This window comes from Neophocaena asiaeorientalis, unplaced genomic scaffold (assembly GCF_003031525.2).
Source record: "Neophocaena asiaeorientalis asiaeorientalis breed wild unplaced genomic scaffold, Neophocaena_asiaeorientalis_V1.1 scaffold437, whole genome shotgun sequence".
Classification (NCBI taxonomy): Eukaryota; Metazoa; Chordata; class Mammalia; order Artiodactyla; family Phocoenidae; genus Neophocaena; species Neophocaena asiaeorientalis.
In genome coordinates, this window is record NW_020173375.1 from 1,697,241 (window position 1) to 1,723,536 (window position 26,296).

General features: G+C 38.3%; 1 protein-coding gene across 2 annotated transcripts in view; it reads right to left on the minus strand.

Annotated features, from left to right (window-relative positions):
• The window catches only part of PPP2R3A (protein phosphatase 2 regulatory subunit B''alpha), a 211,292-nt gene that overhangs the window by 179,011 nt on the left and 5,985 nt on the right, over positions 1–26,296 (minus strand). For both annotated transcript variants that reach the window (XM_024746252.1, XM_024746251.1), the window contains exon 2: positions 834–988. The gene's annotated coding sequence lies outside the window, so the exon portion shown is untranslated. The remainder of the gene's footprint in view (positions 1–833; positions 989–26,296) is intronic.

Genomic DNA, 26,296 nt, shown 5'->3' on the forward strand with positions numbered 1-26,296 from the left:
GGAGGAAAGTGCTACATTCTTCCAACATGCTGAATTCCAAAGATTTTGTGTACCAACAAACATTAAAGCTATACTTTTCTTTTACAGGTGTTTCTCCCTAAATTCATGTAAAAATTTGGGAAGTTAATAAAACCTTAAACAGCATAAATATAATGATGGAAAACAGAGAATGATGTTACACATATTTTTATGCTGCTATTTATGTGTTCTATTTCAGGAAACATCTGGAACAGAGGGTATGATGTAAAGAACTTCCTCTGCTTATCTCAAATTATGAAAGGGTTCAAGAAGAAAATGAGCCACATAAATCGTAGATACAAGGGAAAACTGGTTGAATAGCCATGTCATTTAAATGGGACATTTTGAAGTCTGGAAGAAGAAAAATTGTAGAAAAGTGCCTAAAACTTTTTATTTAACAGAATACATAAGGTGTGATGATTCAGAAGGAATGAGTCATTTAGAAATAATAAAACAGTTTGCCTGGAAAACACGGGTGCTCGGTGGTGGATGACTCAGTATGGAAACTGATCCCGAGAGTACAATTTAGAGGAATACAAAAACATATACTATATGTATTTGCAGGATAAAAAAGGAGACCTGGAATCTTTTATTTGTTGTGTTCTCTTCAAAAATAGTTGAGAAAACAAATTAAGAAATCTCTTAGAAGGCAATATTTTTCTTGTGCTCAAAGAAATTATACATATGAACATGAAAGAACAATTAATGCTCTAGGTTTAGGGCTAATGTCTTAATGAGACTAAAAGTAAAATAAGAACATCTCAGCAGCAGGTCTAATTTGAGCATACAGGAATTAGAAGTGCTTAAAAACTTACTTTTATCTTTACTCCAGTGGAGAAAGAGGAAATGTGCCTGAGGGGAAAAGCACCAGGTGGGCAGTCAGGGGCTCCTCCTCCCAGCTTCTGCTTCTGTACTGACCAGCTCAGTAAGATGGTCAAGTCGCTTCCCTCACTGGGATTCGCCTTCTCTTCTGGAAAAATAGGACAAAAGATGGCTCTGGGGTCTAGGGAACACGAGAAAAGCAAAAAATTCTTTCTTGTTTTGAATTACAAAAAAGCTATATATTTACCAGAAAACTATTTTGTATTCTTTGATGTGGGAAGCACAATGAACTGGCTATTAATTTTTAATGCATGTAATTTGCAAAGCTACTGATTTCTTGGAGTACTGGCTCCAAAGGAAAATCAGGAGGTTAAACTTTGACCATTTTATAATTTAAAAAAATTCTCTATAATATATTCCAAAAAATAGTCATCTCTGACTGCTGGTAGTATTTTAAGTTACTTTAATTCATATATTTTCCTTTTCTAAGCCTTTTTCTTATTTTGGAGGAGATTATATAAAAATGAAATCACATTCTGTAAATAAAAATCATTTGGATGGTTTAGAAGAACATATATACAATACAGTTTAATAAACATTTGAATGCTGCCAGGTACTCTTCAAGACAAGGGAACTACAGATCCTATAATTTTGCCTCAAACAGCTTGCAGTGTGAGTGGGCAGAGAAACAGAATATCTTTTACATCAAGGAAGGCACCCCAGAGAGGAGGGCTGCGAAGCCCAGCCTGGAGTTAAGCAGAAGCAGTGGCTGCAGAAAGATGCCTTGTGGACAAACGGAGCAAGGCAGGAGGTGGCCCCAGGAGGCCTGGGAGGTGTGAGGAGCTACTGGGAGTTTGGTGCTATTCCAGTGGCAAGTTTGAAGAGAGGCTTCTAGGTGCTACCGCTAAATGGTGGGGGTTGGGTGGGAGGCAATGTAGCATCAGGGAGTCCCTGAGAGATTTCAGTCGGGGGTGGTGGGGACCAGGTCAGATATACACTGTGTAGCACTGCAGAGGACAGTGCAGAGAGAGTCCAGAAGAGAATCAGTGAGGCTATAAATGAAGGAAGCTCAGAGGCTTATGTGACTACCCACGATCACAAATCTATGAGTACGAGCTGAATGTAAGTTATCTTTAAATCCTGTCCTTTTCTGTAACCCTGTGCAAGCACAAATTCTGGTCAAAGTTGACAACAGATCCTACATTCACTTTTATTAGGTAAATTATGGGTCTTTAAAAAAAAAGGACTATTCATTAATGTATATTAAGTACCCAAAATGTTTAGGGCATTATAGAAAACAAGCAAAGCTCCTGATTATAGGAACTTATAAAATAAATGAGACAAAAAAGAATAGATCAATTCATTCAACAGGTGTATATTGGGGCACTTCTGGGCCTTGATCACATTCTAGTGACAGTTCCTTTTAGAACATAATTTTTGCATCCTCCTTTCCTTTTCTGACAAGTTTATTTGGGTACAAGAGAACAGAGAATCTCTCCAGAGCCAAGTGAGCAATTCTAGGAGAGGACCAGGAACCTGGAGTAAAATAAATACAAGCCTGGGTCAGGGGAAAACTTGCTTGAATGGGACAATAAGAGAACAGGGAAAAATCCCAACAGATGGCATGGATGGAGTAAGCAGAGGATGAGCCTGGAATCGCCTTCAACGTAGCTTGGATTTGACAGATCAAAGTTGTTATTGCTTATTTTTTAAAAAAACAATTTTAATCTTTATAAAAGTAATGACTGTAGAAATAAGACATGACTGCTGGGAAAAAAAAAAGAGAGAAATACAAAGAGGAAAATAAAGATCACACCCAGAGATAATATCAATATGAACATTTTTGCCTTTTTTGACTTTCAACACACACATAAACATTCACAGAAATAGACATGGGATTTTTGTGAATATTAATTTTTTAACAAAAGTGAGACAATTATAGTTTATTATCTGCTTTTTCCACTTAATATAGGGAGACCTCTTTTCATGAAAATAAAAATATATACCATACATCTTAGATACATTCTGTGGATATACCAAATTTACTTGTTCAATTCTTTACAAAGGCACATTAAGGCTGTACGATAAATAAGGTGCAGAAAGGAAGCAAGCAGCAAGGAAATGATAAAACTGACTTCAGTTGTGGCAGCATTTTCAATATTCTAAAGGTGGAAAGAGGTAAGACATATGGAAGCTCATGAGATTTTAGTGTTCCAGACATAAGATGAATAATGTCTGATTCTGGAATTCTTTGTGGATGAAGAATTTCCAAAAGGGAAACAAAAAAAGTCTGCAGCCCAACACACGCTAAAAATGAAGTAATTTCAAATCTTCACATCTGCAGAACAGATAGAATGTCAAAGACAGCACTCAGACAACTAAAAACAGTGGGTGGACTGCCAGGGAAAAACCAAGTGCCATTCTAATGATCATCCATAACCACGGCTTTCCCAGGAAGTGAGAGCTCCCCACACTGTGCTCTAACACAAAGCGCACTGAGCCTTTCTCATGAGATGCTAGGCCGCCTTAAGACTTCATGGATCCTCTTTGGGCCTCTGTTTCCTCCAGCACTTGGCTGGGCTCTGTGAATTACAAACTGCGCTCGTCACAGTTCCCTTGGAAGCTGCCAATACTAGCCATTTCCCACTGCAACTAGAATAGTTCTGCTGTTATCTGTTTTATATATTGGATGGATCTCTAAAAAATATTTTATTTGAAAAAACAAACTTATATAGCTAAAAAACATTATTAAAAATCACATGATTAAAAAAATAACATTCACCCTTCAGACTGTTAATCACAAAGGTAAAAATATAAATTTATAATGCACAGATCTGAAAGTTACCACCTTAACACCTTGGTTAAACTTAGAATCACTAATGGTGGGATAATCAGATATGTACCTTCCAATTCAATGTAATATGAAGACTGAATATAATGTACGGATTTTTCTTGCCAAGAATATTTAGCTTTAATCAAACTTTCAGATTTAATGTCCAATTATAGGAAATACAGGCAATAGAGAAATAAGCTACACACCACCATGAGTAAACAGAGAAATTCATTATATGGCTCACTATAAGACAACTGGCTTGGTCTCTTCAATAAGTCAGTATCATGAGGGAAAAAGCACATGTGTGGAGCTGCGTTGGGGGGGAAGTGGTGGAAAGAACAACAACTATAAAGGCTCTGAGGTGGGAGCATGTCTTGAATATTTTAGCAAGAGTGAGAATGCCAGTGTGACTAGACTTTGACTTTTATTGAGTGAGATAGGAAGCTACTAAAGAATTCTGAGCAGAGAAATTCATGATCTGACTTACTTTTTAAACAAGACCATTCTAGTTGCTCTTACGAGAATGGACCACAGGGGACAAGAGTAGAAGCAGGGAGACCAAAAAGGGGGCCAAATTTGCCTGGAATAATCCAGGTAAAAGATGATGTTGGCTTGGACCAGGTGGTAGCAGGGGAAGGGTGAAAAGTCAGATTCTGGATATATTTTGAAACAAGAGCCAATGGGACAGATGTGTCAGTTTTGTGGAAAAGAGGGAGGTCAAGGATGAATCTAAGGGTTGATTTTTTAAAAACTTGTTTGTTTGCTTGAACAACTGGAAGAAGAGAACTGACTTAATTCATACTGGGAAGACTGCAGGAGGAACAGATTTGTTGGTGGGAGAGGGAGCAGCTGTGGCAAGAAGGTCAGTAGTTCAGTTTTGGCCGTTACTTTTGAGGTGCCTACTAGGCATTCAGGTAAAGGTGTGCAGAATGCTATTAAAGAATTAAATCTGGACTTCTGGGGAGAGATTTAGGATTATACAAATTTGAGAGTCATATTTAAAGCCTTGAGACTAGATGAGATCACCAAGGGAGGGAATATAGAAAGAAAAGAGAGAGAAATATATATAAATATTTATTCCATAATAAATCTTATTCTACAAGATTCTATAGAAATCTCTATTTCTATATAGGAGTAGAATACAGAAAGAAACATCCAAAGGCTGAGCTTAGGAGCACTCAAACATGCAGAGTAGTGCTGTCTAATAGAACTTTCTGAGATGATGAAATATTTATATATCTATGCCATTCATGTGGCTATTGAGCACCTGTAATATGGCTAATGCAACTGAAAACTTAATTTAAATAGCTACATGAGCTAGTGGCTATAGCACTAGACAGCCCACTCCTAGAGTCTGGGGAAGTGAAGGAGAGGAGAGAGAAAATAAGTGGTCAGAGAGGGAGGAACTGTGAAACAGTTCTCCATGGGTCTCTCGTGTTTCTGTACACATTGCAAGCAAGGCACTGCCTGTCTTGATAGTGATATGATATTTTATATGATATGATAGTTCCGTATGATCTTTTTCAAGAATGTCTGTATAGCAAACAGCCTTGGAAAACTTGGTACTATCTCCCTCTGGAGCAAAGAGAAGGCAAGCAGCTTATTGACCATTATAAAATATTTGGGTTCTCTAAGATCAGGTTTCGTTTCTAATAACTCAACTCACCATGTGGAAAGGTGTAGTCTGGCCCCCTTCACATTGTCTCAGAGTAACTAGCACTAAGGGAACCAGTACAAAAAGACTCCTACTCTGGCTACTGCTATTGCTGTAAGTAGTAAACTGTCTTTCATCTCTGGTGTAGAAGTCTTGTGTCTTCTACCACCATTCATGAAACTGGCAAGCTAACTTGTTAGCTTACAAATAGGGTAAAATCTTAGATCTGCATAGTTCTTGACAAGTATTTTAAAATAAAGTGAAGAAGGTATTACAAGGAGGAGACAGTGGTTAACTCTGCTCCTGAATGTTAAGTCAGATAACTGTAGAGAAATGTTTTGATGGAATTTTGGGAGCAGAAATATGACTGGCTTGAGTACAAAAAAAGAATGGGAAGACAAAAACTAGCAACAGACTACAGACAACTCTTCCAAGAAGTTTTGCTGTGAAGTTAAACTGAAACAAGGCAATATAGTAAGAGGGGAAAGTGGAGTCAAGGAGGATTATTTTTAAGATCGGGGAAAATACAAGCATATTTTCATGTATAAGACAATGATTCAAAGAGGGTAAAACTGATATAAGAGAAAGAATTACGAAGCACTTATTAGGTTAGCTCTTTCACAGTAAGAGGAAAGAAAGCAGAGGATACGGATACTACTACAAGTAGTAGGTAGGTATGGTTGTGAAAGCCTGTGAAAGCTCTTTTTCTTCTATTTCTTTTCTGTAACTAGGAATCAAGGTCATCAATTGAAAGTGAAGACTGGGGAGGAGATGGTGAACATGTAAGGAGACTGGAGACATGCAATAATCATCTAGGAGGAAATGAAACAGAAAATGACTAGAGAAATCTAGTATGATTGCCAGGCAGCATTATGGTCCCACTTAAGGTTATGATCATTAATTTAATGCAAGCTCAGCAGCATGATTTTACAGGCATGGAATAGGCAAAGAATTGGATTTAATCAGTGCTGTGGTTCAGCCAGGCAAGGCTGCTGAAGTGAGAAAGAGGCAAAAGAACTGAGGATGTATGCAAGGGAGAGATGAAGATGATGATGATGATGATGATGATGATGATGATGAAGAGGAGGAGGAGGGGGAACTCCAAGCCTCTATACCATCTCCAGAAATCCTAACCCTTCCACTGAGCCCTGTGGACTCATGGGTAGACAACAGCAAAATCCCCAGATCCCGGATCTCTTCTCTGAAGCTTTCTTCAACTTCCTTTACCTTCTTATTTAAATTGAAACTACTTTCCCCTGAGGATGCTGATTTCCCTGTAGCTCTCTTAGATGACAACTCTTTTTCTCTTCCACACCCTTCAAACATGAGGCCTGGTTGGTGCCATTCTGGTTCCTCATTGCTACTTTCACACCATTCTCCACCTGCCCTCTCCCCAAATCCCCTGCTCTGAGTCACATAACATTAGACTTTACCACCCACCACCCTTCCTTATTGCAGGATTGAAGGCTCCCCAAGGTCACTCCCTTTCATTCCTTGATTTTACCTTTTGGTTCACTGTCACTCCAACACTATTTCTAGTGTAATTCTTATTGATTTTGACGTTCAAATAGATAGTCCGTCTGATGTCCTGGCCTCTTAGGTTCTTGACCTTTTCTCCACAGTGTTAAATATGTTGATCTTGTTTACTACCCTGTCTCAGCCACTTTCTCCCATGATCCTACCCTACACCTTTAGAACATTTAAAAGTATATTTTAATAACCACACATCTCAAGGCCTATCACTTACCAAAAATTTATTGGTGAGTCAGAGTAAGAATACCCTCCCTAGGCCTCCACTGGCAGAGTCAAGAAAATGGTCATACATCCGGCGTAAGACCATTCTCTGCAGGAATTCATGCCAGCATCATCAGCAGATAACGAGAGCGCAAGGAGGAGAACTAGACATGTTTCCTCTTTGAGGACTCTTATCTTGGGCTTGTATTCCTTAGATGCAGGGGAGAGGTGTGTGTGAAGGACTGCGGGAGAGGCAGAGGCATGCTGCTATGCTGACTGATCCTTCTTGTACTGGGCTTGCAGAGGGAAGATTAGCATTACTACACCATCATTTTAAAAGTACTGATATGCTAGGTATTGTGCTGAGCACTTAAACGCATTATCTAATTTAATTTTTATGCCAGCATTGAGCACAGTGTTATCTCCATTTCACAGATGAGGAAACTGAGGCTAAGGGAAGTTAAAAAAAAAACTTGCTCATATTACATACTTAGAAAGTGGAAAAACTGATTTGAGCACAATTTTCTCTAACATGGAAGCCCCTCTGTCCATATTAAAGCCAAAGGAGCTGGGATAGTCAGTACCTGAGTCCCTGCCATAATTCCATATTTCTCAACATCTAGAGAAGGAATCGTCTCAAATCTCAGTAGGCACAAGAAAAAGAAAGGAAGGACAGAAGGAAGGAAGGACAGATGAATATAAATCTATAGAACAGTGAAGTTCTTTGTAGTAACCTGGACAGCAAGAACACAAGTTTTTTTTAACCCCAATTTTGTGTTTCAAAAACCTTGAAAACTTAATAAATTTATTAGTGAATGATTAAATTGTGACACATATAATAGCCATATAAAATAAAATCATAACAGATAAGCTGAGTAAAATTTAGACCCTTAAAAACCAATGAATAATGTTAATGCTACTTATTTGAACGTCAAACTATATTACCAAACTTTGTAAGCATAATTAAGACAATGAGCTTGTTCAATAATAAAACTGAGAAATAATTAAAAGCATATTCACAAATGGCATCATATCCAGAAATAGAATTATATACAAGACATGCCATAGAACCAAGCACAAAGCTTAACTTTTATTATTTTAGAACAAGTGACCTATGAGATTAAATCAACAGGAGGGAAATAAAAAATGCAGAAGACTCTAAACATGGAAGAGCTGCAAACATCAGGGCAAGAAAAAAATTAATGTAAGTATAAAACATGAGATTTGATTTGGAGAAAACATAAATACAAAGATTTAGTGCAAAGAGTCTCTGAACAAAAGGAACTTAGAAATAATTTCCATTTATTCATGAGGTATTTATTAAGCATTTATAGCACTGCTGCAGTTTCTCAGGAAGGGAAATGATGGGATTCAGGTGGCAGGGGGATGGATCAGGGAAGCAGAAGCAGAGGTGAGTCAGAAAGCCACTGCAATTTACTCATCCTTATATCCCCAATGTGGAGCCAGTGCACAGCATAAGATAGGAATTCAGTGTTATTGTCTTAATGTATGAACTGTCAGATGCTGTGAAGCACCCCAAAATTCAACTGGGGTAGGGGAACAGGGCAAAAGCCCAATAGGAATATCTACAGGCAAGAAGGAAATGCAGACTATTTTGAGCTGACAACCTTCACGGTTTTCACATGTCCCTCAACAGAACGCACTGCTTCCCCATTTCTTTGTTTCTGCCCTGGATACAGCTTTGGTATCTTACTTATTGAGCCAACTGATCCCTTCTATTTAATCAACCTTGACCTATCTTAGCTGAAGTTGTATCACAAATAAGATCATTAGTTCATTCACTTTTGCTCCAATCCAGTGAATCTCTGAGCTTGCCCAATGGAAGAGCGTAGGAAGCACTTGTCTGTCTGTAAGACAATTTAAGGCAAAAGGTTGTGGCCCTGTGGGCTCAAGAGTAGTACCTAACTAAATAAAACAACCCTTGGGGTACAAGTCTGTGTCACCACCTCTAGTGGGGCTCTGTGGCCACAATTTCAGCAGAAAATTTTTCATTCAATATAATAATAGGTGTGTTTGGGAGAGCAGGGAGCTGGAAAAAAGGATGCTGAGATCAGACAGGAAAGCAGAACTGAGAACAAGGTTCAAAGGGTGACATGATGGGCATCCGAACCAAAAGGCTAGAAGCAGGTATGGAGGTTGAGCACAGAGTCAGAAATTTGAGAGCAGGAGAGCTGAGAATAAACAAGAGTTATCTGCTATAATAGAACAAGTGAGGTTGTTCACGACTTGCTTTGTATTTGCTGGTCATACATGTGGTATGTCAGACTGAGCTGACAGGTCCAAGTCTAGGGTCAGGGCAGCCACCAAGCCTGCCTCACCAACCTGTCATTCAGCCTCAAGTACCCTGAGGGATATGATGAGAACCCTGAGACACTCCCAAAGTTCTTCATTCAGTTGACATTCTGCATGTGGGACTAAGGGACCTCTGTGTTCCTGTAGATGAGGTCTAGCAAGGGTTTACTTGTTATTAATTACTTACTGTACAGACAGACAACCCAGTATAGCCTGGTATATACACAACCAGAGTACCTTATGGGGGCAATAGATCTTTTTACAGATACCTTGGTAGGGGTCTGTAAGGCCCCAAAAGTGGAATGGCCATCTGACATATTTGTAGGCCACACCCAGGATATAAACTCACTAAGGGCTATCAACCCTATCTCCAAAATCTCTCTCAATTTTGACCACTTCTCATTAGAATCCTGCTACAGTCTTGGCCCAAATTATCCAGCTTTCTCACCTGCACTATCATCATGGCCTTTTAACTGGTCTCTCTGCTTCCACTCTAGCCTCTCCATACTTCAGTCATTTTCCAAACAGCACAACTAGAGGAAAACAAACCAGAGTGAATCACTCTGCTATTTAAAATGCTCCAGTGCTTACCTACTCCATTTTGAACAAAATCTAAACTCCTCTACCATGGCCTAATATAGCTCCAGAATCTGCCTACCACTTCCCTCACCTCATCTTGTACTGCTCTTCCTTGGCCTTTGTTTTGGTTCCTCCAATAGACTCTTCTCCCTTGACCAAGGCCCTGTTTCATTACTCTCTACCCCATTACCCAGTTTACTGTCTGTATCAGCACTTACCAGTACCTGTAATTGTTTTATTTATTGTTTACACATTTACTGTATTTTCCCTGCAATAGAATGTAGGCTCCACAAAGGTAAGGACCCTGTCTACTTGTTCATCACTGTATCCCAACACCAGTACAGTGCCCGGTATAAAGGAAGAACTTAATGAGGAAGGAAAGGGAAAAGGGAAAGAAGCAATTTGCTAATATACTGCCATTTCTGATTCTTTAGATGAGACTAGACTAGGAAAAAAGTCACCTTTTAAAACTAGTTTCAGGACGGACTGACTGACACCATCTAGGATGAAGAGGCCCTCTTGGACATTTCTGATAACTGCTTATCCTAACCTTAATTTTACTTAATGAGAAGGTTTAGCACATGCCTTGTACCTAAGACCAGTATCCCTGGCCCCTATCACAAATGCCCTAGCACTGAGAGGCAACATACAGAAGACGATCCACTAGAACTGCATGACTCCCTTCCAATACACACTGAGAAAGACTGCCTACCAAAGGATGATTGATTATTTGTGTACTATGGCTAGGAAATTTCTTTTATACAAGTCTACTCATCAATATATCTCTGGTTCACCTGTAAGGGGGCTCTGTACTACCCTGATCTCCAAACTTAGCTGACACATGTCCAAATCCCTAGAGAATGTATTCCTGTATAGGCATTTGGTTACCAAAACATCTGAGAACATTCTGTCAACCAGGTCTTAGTCCTTTAAGAAAAGTGACACATCCACACTGATAAATGGGGACCATTAAGAGCTTCTGCTGGTAGTATTGTCACTCAGTACATCTACCCCTAGTGGTGTTCCTCCTTATAAATGCCCTTGCTACTACTCACCTGTGCTACGCATGAATGGCTCAAGACAAATCCAACCCCACCACTTTGGAGTGGGAGGACTAGGCCATTTGAATGTTGGTGGTTACCAAGCTAGGTGAGCTGGATGGAACTTAATGAAGCTCCCCAGTCTGATTTGTCATCTGCCTAAACAGACTTTTATCGACTGTAGCTGGGAAACAGACTGCAGACCAAGGTATCTATCCATACCTTGACAGACATTACAGTACAGGTCTTAGGAAAAATTTTGGTTAAATTCCTAAAGTTTTAATCATTTACTTTATCTCATCTTCTAGGGCCCTCATTCCTGTTGGATGGGAATCAGCTGTAAAGATTATTGGGGAAACAAAGTTGCCTAAGGTTATAGAATGGACAGTGGGTGGTTCACTTTGTAAACTGACCTGATTTTTTTAATTGAAGTGTAGGTGATTTACAATGCTGTATTAGTTTCAAGTGATTCAGTTATACATACATATATATATATGTATATTCTTTTTCAGATTCTTGTTTATAGGTTATTACAAAATACTGAGTACAGTTCTCTGTGCTCTACAGTAGGTGCTTCTTGGTTATCTATTTTATATATAGTAGTGTGTATATGTTAATTCCAAACTCCTAATTTATCCCTCCCCCCACCTTTCTCCTTTGGTAACAGTAAGTTTTTCTTGTCTGTGGGTCTACTTCTGTTTTGTATATAAGTTCATTTGTATCATTTGTTTTTATTTATTTTCTTTCTTTTAAAGAATTTTTAAAATTTAAGTATAGTTGAGTTACAATGTTGTGTTAGTTTTAGGTGTACAGCAAAGTGATTCAGTTTTATATATATATTCATTTGTATCATTTTTCTTAGATTCTACATATAAGTGCTATCATAGGATATTTGTCTTTCTCTGTCTGGCTTACTTCACTTAGGATAATCTCTAGATCCATCCATGTTGCTGCAAATGGCATTATTTCATTCTTTTTTATGGCTGAGTAATATTCCATTGTATACATGTACATCTTCTTTACCCATTCCTCTGTTGGCAAGTGCATTTAGGTTGCTTCCATGTCTTGGCTATTGTAAATAGTGCTGCAATGAACACTGAGGCACGTGTATCTTTTCGAATTATAGTTTTCTCTGGATATATGCCCAGGAGTGCGATTGTCAGATCATATGGTAGCTCTATTTTTAGTTTTTTAAACAACCTCCATACTGTTCTCCATAGTGGCTGCACCAATTTACATTCCCACCAACAGTGCAGGAGGGTTCCTTTCTCTCCACACCCTCTCCAGCATTTATTATTTGTAGACTTTTTGATGATGGCCATTCTGACTGGTGTGGGGTGATACCTCGCAGTTTTGATTTGCATTTCTCTAATAATTAGCGATGTTGAGCATCTTTTCATGTGCCTTTTGGCCATCTGGATGTCTTCTTTGGAAAAACGTCTATTTAGATCTTCTGTCCATTTTTTGACTGGGTTGTTTGTTTTTTTGATATTGAGCTGTACGAGCTGTTTGTATATTTTAGAGATTAATCCCTTGTCAGTTGCATAGTTTGCAAATATTTCCTCCCATTCTGTAGGTTGTCTTTTTGTTTTGTTTATGGTTTCCTTTGTTATGCAAAAGCTTTTAAGTTTAATTAGGTCCCATTTGTTTTTTTGTTTGTTCATTTCGTTTTTATTCCCACTAATCCAGGAGATGGATCCAAAAAGATATTGTTGCGATTTATGTAGACTGACCTAATCTTCCTAGGAAGATTACATTTAGGAGACTATTACACTCTTGTCTTTTTTTTTGTGGGGGCGTACATATTTTATAATCTTCTCTTTTTTTTCAGAGCTCAGGGCACCAATCCATTCCTTCTTAAACAAGTCTTCTCTCCTATGTACTGAATAAGAGATATCCCTACTTCTTAGGGACCTGCCTTGTTCACAGGTGAGGTGGAACAACTTTATTGAGTCACAACTGTTTTCCAATCCCTGGTCAAGTTTAGCTGAGACACTGACTCAAGGTAGGCCAATCATGTTTTCTCTCCTAGGAACCTGGAATTGAAGCACTGGAATACTGTCAATTAGGTGAGAGCTCTGGTTCTTAAAGTCCTACAGAATTGATGGCTGAGACCACCGTTTTGGGGCATCCCACAATGAGCAACATGGCAGGAGAAGCTGGTGTCAAGAAAACAGAACACATATAACACAGAGAGAAAGAGAGAGAGGAGTATGTTCAGTTTCTAAAATTGCAGTGAACTGATGTGCTCCCTGTGTATTTTTCCTATAAATAAACTTTTTACCAATATATCTTTTTTTTATGTTATTTTTTATTTTTTTGCCGTACGCGGGCCTCTCACTGTTGTGGGCTCTCCCGCCGCAGAGCACAGGCTCTGGACGCGCAGGCCCAGCGGCCATGGCTCACAGGCCCAGCTGCTCCGCGGCATGTGGGATCCTCCTGGACCGGGGCACGAACCCGTGTCCCCCGCATCGGCAGGCGGACTCTCAACCACTGCACCACCAGGGAAGCCCACAAATATATCTTTAAGTGGATATTTATTCCTTACAACCAATCATTTTCTATGACATGAAAACATACACCTTCATTGATATTCTCTCTCCATTTTTCTTTCAGCTCTTGCTTTCATAATACTCTACTGCATTCCCTCTCCTGGTCTTTCTTCATTTAATCTGTAACCAAAAAAACTTCACCATATGTAATGGATATGTAATGTGTTTTTTTTTGTTTTTGTTTTTTTTGTTTTTTTTTTTAGCAGCCTAGAGTCTTTTGGACATTCTAATCTTTGATTATAATGGGGCAGTTGAGCAATACATGTGTCCATCTGCCTACTTTTAAGACCAAAGCAACAACATATATTGAAAGGGGGAAATCATTACCCTTCTGAAAGTGAGTGGCAATGTTGTGCTCTTCAGTTAAAGGGCCTCATCCCATGACACATCCTGTCCCTACATTCTGAGGATGGTACATCTTTTCCAGGCTGGCCATTCTGGATCCAGGCCCAATCTGACATCAATCAGTACAATTTCAGTGATTAGGCCTACAATGCAGATCAGTGTTTCCCAACCTTTCTTGAATAATGAATGTTTTTTAAAAAATAATACTGTGAACCTCCTTAGGAATTTAAAAAATTATTTTAAAAAATTTCTTATGACACAAGATAAAGGAGTTTTAAGTAAAAATATTTCATCTTAGTTCAGCATATTATTAAAGCTTTATTATAAAGCTCATGTGGCAAAGTCTTTATACTGATAATATTTAAGGACAAATTTTGACTTCTATTCACAGTAGATGAACTGTTTTATCATGGAAAGAAAATCACATGTTGTCAAATAAAATTGTCAAAAAATTAAAAGATGGATTAACAACCAATATCCTGAGAAAACCATAGTTCGAAGAGGTACACGCACCCCAGTGTTCACTGCAGCACTGTTTATAATAGTCAAGACATGGATGCAACCTAAATGTCCATCAACAGAGGAATGGATAAAGAAGACGTGGTACATGTATACAATGGAATATTACTCCGCCATAAAAAAAGAATGAAATGCCATTTGCAGCAACATGGATGGACCTAGATATTATCATACTAAGTAAAGTAAGTTAGACAGAGAAAGACAAATATCCTATGATATTACTTACATGTGGAATCTAAAAGAAACATACAAATGAATTTATTTACAAAACAGAAACAGACTCACAGACTTCGAAAACAAACTTATTATGGTTACCAAAGGGGATAGGTGCAGGGAGGGATAAATTAGCAGTTTGGAATTAACATATACACACTACTATATATAAAATAGATAATCACCAAGGACCTACTGTATAGCACAGGGAACTCTACTCAATATTTTGTAATAACCTATATGGGAAAGAATCTAAAAAACAATGGATATATGTATAATGGAATCACTTTGCTGTATACCTGAAACTAAAAGAACACTGTAAATCAACTGTACTCTAATATAAAATAAAAATTATATTTAAAAAATGGACTTGGCACTAAATGTATATTGAAATGTAGGCTGAAATTTAATCCACATTATAGCAGCCAAAACAAACAAACGTTAAAGAACTGATACTTGGAATTCTTCCATTTTGAGCTTATAAAAATCAACTCTTATTTTGATAATTTGGAGGTTTAGTTTTTTTTTGTTTGTTTGTTTTTTAAATAAATTCATTTATTTATTTATTTTTGGCTGAGTTGGGTCTTTGTTGCTGAGTGCGGGCTTTCTCTAGTTGTGGGGAGCAGGGTCTACTCTATGTTGCGGTGTGTGGGCTTCTCATTGCGGTGGCTTCTCTTGTTGCGGAGCACGGGCTCTAGGCGTGCGGGCTTCAGTAGTCGTGGTTCATGGGCTCTAGAGCGCAGGCTCAGTAGTTGTGGTGCCCAGACTTAGTTGCTCCACAGCATGTGGGATCTTCCCGGACCAGGGCTCAAACCCGTGTCCCCTGCATTGGCAGGCGGATTCTTAACCACTGCACCACCAGGGAAGCCCTGGAGGTTTAGTTTAATCAAGGTAGAAGAAATGGTTTCATGCTGCTCTTTGAGAGAAGTTCTCAGCAAACATATACTTCAGCTCTTTATCACCAATAAACAAAAAGCCAGTTGGACAGAATAACCCTGTATATTTTTTCTTTTTCATATTTTCAAGTATTTAAATCTTTCCTTTTGAGAATCTGAAGTACCTAAACAGAATAAGATCAATGATAATAAAATAAACATCCAGCTATCTATAACACTAGTTGTATAGTAAGTTGAAAATGAATTCTTTTTAGAGCAAACCTCTTCCTTATTTCATACCACATGGAGTCTCTCAATTGACAATTCATTTTAGAAATGAAATCATCTGAATTTGATTAGACCCCTTCTATGTTTCGTGATATTCAATACAGTATCTTTACCTTGCTATTTGTATTTGGTTAACCAACCTGAAATTATTTTCTCTAGAGTAGCTTTAAGAATAGGAAATAGCAAATGCCAATTATAAGCATGTATGAATACACATGACTTTAAACTAAGGCATGCCTGGCTAATGTTTTTATATTTAAAATGATTAAAAAAACCTTTTTATTTTGAGTTAATTATAGATTTCCAGAAGAACTGCGAAGAGAATACAAAGAATTCCCTTATACCCTTCACCCAGCTTCCTTTAATCATGTAGTTTTTTAAGTATTAGAAACATCTTGATATTTCATAAAAATTTTGATCAGATGAATGCAAATTACATATTTCATAAAGAGCATCTTGAAATAGTTTTGCAGAACTATCATTTTTCATGCTCCTCATTAATCTATGATATCTTGACATGTGTTTCACACATGTTCCATCTTTAACCAACAATCCATTATGAGTACAAATTAAACTATACTTAAAACTAAGAACAACACTTAAAAACAGTATAATGGTCCTTCTTAAACTCTTCCAAACAGTAGAAGAGGAGGGAATACTTCCAAACTCATTTTATTTTATTATTTAAAAAAAAATTTTATTGGAGTATAGTTGATTTACAATGTTGTGTTAGTTTCAGGTGTACAGCAAAGTAAATTATTATAAATATACATATATCCACTCTTATTTAGATTCTTTTCCCATATAGGCCATTACAGATTACTGAGTAGAGTTCCCTGTGCTATAGAGTAGGTCGTTATTACTTATCTATTTTATATATGGTACTATGTATATGTCAATCCCAATCTACCAATTTATTCCCCCCCACCCCACTCCCTGGTAACCATAAGTTTGTTTTCTGCATCTGTGACTCTACTTCTGTTTTGTAAATAAGTTTATTTGTACCCTATTTTTTTAGATTCCACATATAAGTGGTATCATATGATACTTGTCTTTCTCTGTCTGACTTGCTTCACTCATTATGACAACTCTACGTCCATCTATGTTGCTGCAAATGGCATTATTTTGCTCTTTTTTATGGCTGAGTAATATTCCATTGTATATATGTACCACATCTTCTTTACCCATTCCTCTGTTGATAGGCATTTAGGTTGCTTCCATGACCTGGCTATTGTAAACAGTGCTGCAATGAACACCAGGGAGGGGTGCATGTATCTTTTCGAATTATGGTTTTCTCTGGTTATATGCTCAGTAGTGGGATTGCTGGGTCATATGGTATTTCTAATTTTAGTTTTTTAAACAACCTCCATACTGTTCTCCAGAGTGGCTGTACCAATTTACATTCCCACCAACGGGGTAGGAGGGTTCTTTTCTCCACACCCTCTCCAGCATTTACTGTTTGTAGATTTTTTTTGATGATGGCCATTCTGACCGGTGTAAGGTGATACCTCATTGTAGTTTTGATTTGCATTTCTCTAATGATTAGTGATGCTGAGCCTCATTTCATGTGCTTTTAGGCCATCTGTATGTCTTTGGAGAAATGTCTATTTAGATCTTCCACCCATGTTTTGATTGGGTTATTTCCTTTTTTTGATACTGAGCTGCATGAGCTGTTTGTATGTTTTGGAGATTAATCCCTTGTCAGTTGCATCATTTGCAAATATTTTCTCCCATTCTGAGGGTTGTCTTTTTGTTTTGTTTCTGGTTTCCTTTGCTGTGCAAAAGCTTTTACGTTTAATTAGATCCCATTTGTTTATTTTTGTTTTTATTTTCATTACTCTAGGAGGTGGATCAAAAAAGATCTTGCTGTCATTTATGTCAAAGCGTGTTCTGCCTATGTTTTCCTCTAAGAGTTTTATAGTGTCCAGCCTTACATTTAGGTCTTTAATCCATTTTGAGTTTATTTTTGTGTATGATGTTAGGGAGTGTTCTAATTTCATTCTTTTATATGTAGCTGTCCAGTTTTCCCAGCACCACTTGTTGAAGACACTGTCTTTTCTCCATTGTATATTCTTGCCTCCTTTGTCATAGATTAGAAGACCATAGGTACGTGGGTCAAACTCTTTTTATGAGGCCAGCATTACCCTTAATTCAACCAGACAACAACACTATAAAAAAAGAAAATTACATGCCAATATCTTTGATGAACAAAGATGAGATGAAAATCCTTAACAAAATATTAGCAAATTGAAATCAACAATACAGTAAAAGAATAATACACCATGGTCAAGTGGAATCTATTCCAGGGATGCAAGGATGGTTCAACGCCCACAAATCAATCAATATGACACACTGCATTAACAAAATGAAGGATAAAAAGCATATGATCATCTCAATAAACGCAGAAAAAGCATTTGCCAAAAATCACAATCCATTCATGATAAAAACTCTCATCAAACTGGGAATAGAGGAAATATACCTCAACATAAGAGAGGCCATATATGACAAGCTCACAGCTAGCATGAGATTCAACAGTGAAAAGCTGAAAGCTTTTCCTCTAATATCAGGAACAAGACAAGGAGACCCACTCTTACCACATTTATTCAACATAGTATTTGAAGTCCTAGCCAGAGTATTTAGGAAGAAAAAGAAGTAAAGGAATCCAAATCAGAAAGGAAGAAATAGGGCTTCCCTGGTGGCACAGTGGTTGAGAGTCCACCTGCTGATGCAGGGGACATTGGTTCGTGCCCCGGTCTAGGAAGATCCCACATGCCGCAGAAGGCTGGGCCCGTGAGCCATGGCCGCTGAGCCTGTGCGTCCGGAGCCTGTGCTCCGCAACGGGAGAGGCCACAACAGTGAGAGGCCCGCGTACCAAAAAAAAAAAAAAAAAAAGGAAGAAATAAAACTATATTTACAAACGACACAGTATTACATATAGAAAACTCTAAAAACTCTACTAAAAAACTGTCAGGACTAATAAACAAATTCAGTAAACTTGCAGGATACAAAATCAATATACAAAAATCAGCTGCACTTCTATATGCTTATAATGAGCCATCAGAATGAGAAATTAAGAAAACAATAGCATTTACACTTGCATTAAAAAGAATAAAATACCTAGGAATAAAAGGTGCTCAACATCACTCATCATCAGAGGAATATAAATCAAAACCACAATGAGCTATCACTTCACACCTGTTAGAATGGCTATTATCAGGAAGACAACAAGTAATAAGCACTGGCCAGGATGTGGAGAAAGGGGAACCCTTGTGCAAGGTAAAGTAAATTGGTGCAGCCCCTATGGAAAACAATATGGAGGTTCCTCAAAAGATTAAAAATAGAACTACCATATGATCCAGCAATTCCACTTCTGGGTATGTATCTGAAAGAAATGAAAACACTAACTTGAAAAGGTATCTGCAACTCCCATGTTCACTGAAGCTTTATAATAGCTAAGACATGGAAACAACCCAAGTTGCTTTTTAAATGGGAAAAACATTTAAATAATTGGTTTATTAATTTCCAAAAAGCAATTACTGATACAGAAACTATTTTTGCCTTCAATTATATGAATTGATTCTAACATCAATTTATAAGCTAATTCTAACATTTCACATGGAAATGGAAATGTGAAAGAGCCAAGAGAATCTTGGCGGGGGAGCGGGGGCAACAAAGACAAAGTAGTAGCAATATTTTTTCCTTAAACTGAGCAGTGGATAACAAGTGTTCATTATACTGCTATGCTTTACATCTTACATATGTTTTATAAATATTGTGCTGTAGATGTTTAATTTTTTTTTTTTTTTTGCAGTACGCGGGCCTCTCACTGTTGTGGCCTCTCCCATTGCGGAGCACAGGCTCTGGACGCGCAGGCTCAGCAGCCATGGCTCACGGGCCCAGCGGCTCCGCGGCATGTGGGATCTTCCCGGACCGGGGCATGAACCCGTGTCCCCTGCATCGGCAGATGGACTCTCAACCACTGCGCCACCAGGGAAGCCTGATGTTTAATATTTTTAAAAAGAACAAAGAAAGAAGACCTTGCCTACCAAAAATCACAATTTATTATCAAGCTATAGTAATTAAAAGTGTGTTAATGTCACAGAAGCAAAGATCAATGGAACTAGAGTCCTCAAACCAACCTATACATATATGAGAATCTATTAACTGATAATTTGACATGCCACTTATTAGAAAAATTATTATTCAAATGGATAGCCAACTGAACAAGAGTCCTCCCTTACACTATTCACAAAAATAAATTCCAGATGAATTAAAGATTTAAATTTTATATAAAATTATAAGAAAATGTAAGATACTATGTTTATATCTTAAGGCAGGAAAGACATCCATTTAAAAGTTAGTTAAAAAAAAAGTTAGTAAAAAAAAAAAGTAAAGTCAAAAGCCATGAAAGCAAAGATAGGTAAATCTGACATCAAAATTAAAAACCATTACTAACAAAGGGAGAGGACTACAACAGATTGGAGGAAAATGTACCATTTTCATAAATAAAGAATGAGTATCTAGAAGCCAAAGAACTACTATAAATAAATAAAAAGTATTCACTATCTGCATATAACAGGAAAAAACAAAAATAAGAGTGCTTAAACAAAACAGAAGTTAAATTTCTCTTATGCAAAAGAAGTTGAGGGCTGGTGCAGCAGCTTGACCAAGTGCTCAGAGACCCAGACTTTCTGGCTCACTGAGCTACCACCATGGTCCTCATAGTCTAGGATGGCTGGTAGAGCTCCAGTCATTACATCTGTGTTCCAATATATAGAATGTGTGAAGGGATGAGGGAGTGCCTCCTCTCTTGAAGGAGCCTTCAGAAAGTCATATCAAACCCTTCTGCTTATGTATTGTTAGCTAAAACTTACCTAGTTATACTTAGCTCCAAGGAAGCCAAAGAATATAGTCTTCTGGATGGGCAGCAATGGACCTGGCTAAAAACTGGGGTTCCTATTACTAAAGATGAAGGAAGAATGGATCACAGGAGGTAACCAGCAGTCTTTGCTATGCAATCCAAATAGAAAAGAAAAAAAGAAATACAAATGGTCAAAAACTAGAAAAGATGCTCAACCACATGGAAATAAAAATTAAAACAAGGAGAGAGGAGTTTAAAAAACTTTTGAGAGAGGCAAAAATTTGCAAGTTGGTGAAGGCATGAGGATTTTTGTCCTCTGTTAATTTTTTACTTTTAACAAAGAGAATGTATTCTATATTCCTAGTGTAACTAAAAGTAATAAAAATATTTTATTTATTAAAAAACATAAACACATTACTGCTTTTAATTATATTACATATTATATAGTTAAATAATATTAGTATAGATACCTTGGGGACCAATTTGGCATTATCTATTAAAATTTTGATTATATGACTATATGACCCAGTAATTCCATCTTTCAGTTGTTTATACAATATAAACATTCACACATTTGCATAAGTACAAGGATGTTCATTGCAGTAATGTTTAAAAGAGGAAAAACTGGAAACACCCCAAGTGTTCATCATCAGGGGAATAGACCTACTTAATTTTTTTCATAGCACTATTACCACTATCTGAAATTACATTATTTATTTATCTACTTATTTGTCATCTAGGAAATTAGCTCATCTAGGAAAAGAGTAGAGGCAAGGAGAACATATTTACATAATACTTGTTTGGTTAAAAATTCATTAGAAATAATGCATTGTCTTTTAAAATAATGAATCAAAACAGACACCATTCCAGCCTTTAATAACATGATCCCGCCAGAAGGCCCTCATGAAGGCCTGCAGGTTTACAGACAAGCTGAGAAACAATGACCCAGATGAAACCTCTTAACCTGCTATCCAGAGAGACCGTCATTGGACATGATCTGTTGCCCTTTTCTTTAGAGTCTGAGGCATTTCACAGTAGAATCAACACACTCTCTTCATTATGTGGAACCCTTAACTGCCTTTAATACATGGATTCCAATACTGCTGCCAACACTGAGTGAACTTCCACTCACTGAGCAGGGCCTGCCATGGGAAAGAGGTACCAACTAGAATGCCAGGAGAATGCCAAGATTGCTAAGACGTACCATGCTGACAGAAGACAAAATGCTGACACCTGAGCCACAGTGCTCGGGGCTTGGCGCTGGTAGGAGTGCTGTGTTCATCAGTACTCATAGCAGGAGCATTCCAGGGCTCCATTCTCAAGGCTGTGAAACAGGGACTATGCCTGTGATCACGAAATGGAAGGGCTCAGTGTGCCTTTGCTATGATTTCTAAGTCCTTAATGACATACCCATTCACAGACACTAATCTCTGCTTTTTATTTCTAACCTCACAGACAAGCAGTTTTCAAACTGCTTAAAACAAAACAAAACAAAACAAAACTGGGGGGACTCAGTTCAAAAGAAAGCTTAAAGATGAATAAACATATGGGGGCATGGGAGAGAAATAGCCTCAATGCTCAGTCTTGGGGGGATGGGAGGAACACCCAGATTATTGAGAGATCTAGGAAGAAGAGTTTGAAAGGGAAGGGAGTGCTGGGGAAAATGAACTTTAACAAAGACCTGAGAGAAGGAGCTTTGTAGATATTAGGGGAAAGCAAAGGTCCTGAGGCAGGGATGTAGCTGCTTTGTTGAAGGAAGAACAAGAACCATTTGTGACTGGGACAAAGTAAGCACAGGGGAGAGTAGTAGGAGATGAGGTCAGGGAAGTAAAAGGGGGGTTAGATTATGTAGGGCCTTGTAGGTAAATGTAAAGCCTCTGATCAGAGAACTTACTTTTAACAGGGTCCCTCTAGCTGCTAGGAGAGCAAGGACTGAAGCAGGGAAAAAGAGGCTATGACAGTAATCCAGGTGAGATACAATGGTGATTTGGACAAGGTAGAAGCAGTAGAGATATTGGGATGTGACCAATTCTAGATACATTCTGAATGTAGAGCCAAGAGGGTTTGCTGATAGACTGAATGTGGGGTGAAAGAGAAAGAAGAGAGTCAAAGATGTTGCCAAGGTTTTTGGCCTGGGTTCCTGGAAGAATGGAGCTGCTATTTACCGAGATGGGACAGGCTGTGGGAAGAGTGGGTTTTAGAGGGGAAGAGGAGGAGTTCCGTTTTGAGATGTCTGTTAGATATCCAAATGGAGAGGTCAAGTAGGCACTTTGATAACAGAGTATGAGATTCAGAGAAGAGGTCTAACTTGGAGAAAAAATTGGTAGTCCTTGGTGGTAGGATTGGTGTATATTTAAGGTCATGAGACTGGGTGAAATGACAAGAAAATAGGGTTGATAAGGAAGAACAGAGGTTTGAGAAATAAACAGCTCTCCAATTTTCAGAGGTCAGTTAGATGATGAAAACAAAAAGACTGAGAAGGAATCACCAGTAAGGTAGGAGGAAATCCAGAGAATGTAGTACTCTGGAAGCTAAGTGAAAAAAGCATTTCAAAGAAAGGAATAATCAACTGTGCAAAATGCTGTTGAAAGGTCAAGTAAGAAAAAGACTGAAAACTTACTCACTGGAGTTAGCAATGTGGAGGGTAAAGGCCTGACTCAAGAGAGAGGACTCAAGAGAGACCGGTGGTAAGGAACTGGACTGAGTCAGTTAGACAACAGAGAGGAACAGATTTGGAGGAGGATGCAGGGTCAAGAGAGAGTTTAGGCTTGTATCATAAGGCACTGTATCTCTAGTATCTAGCAAAGTGCCAAGCACATAGTGGTAACTCAATAAATATTTGTTGATTGAGGTGAATGAGATCACTAACCACTGAATCAGAAAATAGTCTTAGTTCTAGAAGTTTAAAGGTTGATACATTGAAATGCGAGAATTCTTGGTTCAATAAAAAGAACTGCCTTTATTCTCCTTCAAAGCCTGAAAACTCTTTAGTTTTGAAAACTATGACTCACACACCTAGAACAGCTATCCCTAAATTTGAGAAGAGGGACTTCCCTGGTGGCGTGGTGGTTAAGAATCCAAGCAATGGTCCGGGAAGATCCCACGTGCCGCAGAGCCACTAAGCCCGTGTGCCACAACTATAGAGCCTGCGATCTAGAGCCCGAGAGCCACAACTACTGAGCCCATGTGCCACAACTACTGAAGCCTGCATGCCTAGAGCCCGTGCTCCACAATAAGAGAAGCCACCACAATGAGAAGCCCACGCACCACAACGAAGAGTAGCCCCCTCTCGCCGCAACTAGAGAAAGCCCGCATGCAGCAACGAAGACCCAACACAGCCAAAAAATAATAATAATAATAAATAAATAAATTTATTTAAAAAATAAATAAATTTGAGAGGAATAGCAACAGAATTTGACAAATGCATGCTCTACAAGAAAATATACCTTTAATTCTGGATGGGTACAACGTATCCAAATACCTTTTGTACCTGGGACTCTGTGACTGGCTGGATCCCAGCCCTCTAGTTATGTCACGACTCACTATGCACTAGAATGGAAGACCCTTGGTGGTTGCTGAAGGATCATACCACTCTTGGTGGTATCTGACAAGGGTCTAGTAATCAATATATAAAGAACTCTTAACTACTCAACAACAAAAAAGACAAGCAGCCCAATTAAAAAACAGGCAAAGAACTTGAATAGACATCTCTCCAAAGAAAATATACAAATGGCCAACAAACACATTAAAAGATGCACAACATCATTAGTCACTAGAGAAATGCAAATCAAAATCACAGTGAGATATCACTTCCCATCCACGAGGATGGCCATAACCAAAACCAAACCAAAACCAGAAAATAACAAGTGTTGACGAGGACATGGAGAAACTATAACTTTCAAACACTGATAGTGGAAATGTAAAATGGTGCAGTTGCTGTGGAAAAGTTTGGTAGTTCCTCAAAAAGTTAAACATAGAATCACCATATGATCCAGCAATTCCACTCCTAGGTATATATACAAAAGAATTGAAGCAGGTATTCAAGTAAAAACTTGCACACGAAAGCTCTTGGCAACACTATCTACAGTAGCCAGAAGGTGTAAACAACTGAAATGTCCATCAACTGATAAACGGATAAACAAAAGGTGGTATATCCTTTCAGTGGAATTATTATTCAAAGACAGGAATGAATATTATTCAAAGAAAGGAACACATGCCACAACATGAATGAACCTTGTAAACATCATGCTAAATGAAAGAAGCCAGATACAGGAAGTCTCATTTTGTGTGATTCCATTTATATGAAATGTCCAAAATAAACAACTCCATAGAGAAAGCAAGCAAACTGGTGGTTTCCAGGAAATAGGGGGAGAAAGGGATGGGGAATAACTGCTTAATGGGTACACGGCTTCCTTCTGGGGTGATAAAAAATGTTCTGGAATTAGATAATGGTTATGGTTGCACAACACTGTGAATGTATTGAGATTCACTGATTGTACACTTTAAAATGATTAAAATGGTTAATTTTATGTTATGTGAATTTTAACTCAATAAAAGCAAGTCACACAGCTCACACTTGACAGATCAAGGTCATGCACCCACGAACTGACTCTAAATCCTATTACCATGCAACCACTGTTGTCTCCTTTACAAACCAAAGGAGCTCTGGACAACTTTGGCAGTGAACTTTTCCCTCCATCTATCACCATCAGGCATAGTACCTAACTATATTTGCGATAAAAGAATTCCTACAATTGCCTAAGCACATAAAAGTTTCTAAACAAAATATTTTCTTATTATAAACTCCCAGTATAAACCTTAAACCAAAGTCTGCTATTCATGTCACAAAGTCATCCTTCATTTAGAAGTTAACCATCATGCACCTGATGAACCAATGATAGCTATGAAGGACAATCCCTTACAAGATGATACTTCTGTTTGCAAAAAGAGTACAGCAATGGGGCTTATGCCTTCAACTAATAAATACCATTCTTCACTAATAATCCTTGGCATTTTCCAACCCCTGTGGTTTCTGTTCTGCTGGTAGATCACAACTCTTAGAAACATGAAGTGTAAAACTGACCTTTAAACTCTCTTGTGCCAGATTAAGGTTGCCAGCGAGGCAGAAATGGATAAATGACAGATTGGTAGTGAACATCTGCATTACAACCCACTCCAGAGAGTCATTCTAATCCAAAGTCTTCAAGGTAACAGCATTCATACAACCTTTTGGAAACCAAAGTTTGTCTGGTGTTCTCTTCTTCTGCTTCTCTCTGAGCTCAATGAGGGCCTAATTCTCCAACTTATATCCATACCCTTTAATCACCATCAATGATAAAGATTTCAAAGTATGAGAAATGTTACATACACGCAACTGGAAAACCAAACTGCAATATCAAGTTAATTAGAAAAAAACACAGCTGCAAAAACTATCCCTAGGGGGCTTCCCTGGTGGTGCAGTGGTTGAGAGTCCACCTGCCGATGCAGGGGACATGGGTTCGTGCCCCGGTCTGGGAAGATCCTACATGCCACGGAGCGGCTGGGCCCGTGAGTCATGGCCGCTGAGCTTGCGCATCCGGAGCCTGTGCTCCGCAACGGGAGATGCCACAACAGTGAGAGGCCCGCGTACCGCAAGAAAAAAAAAAAAAAA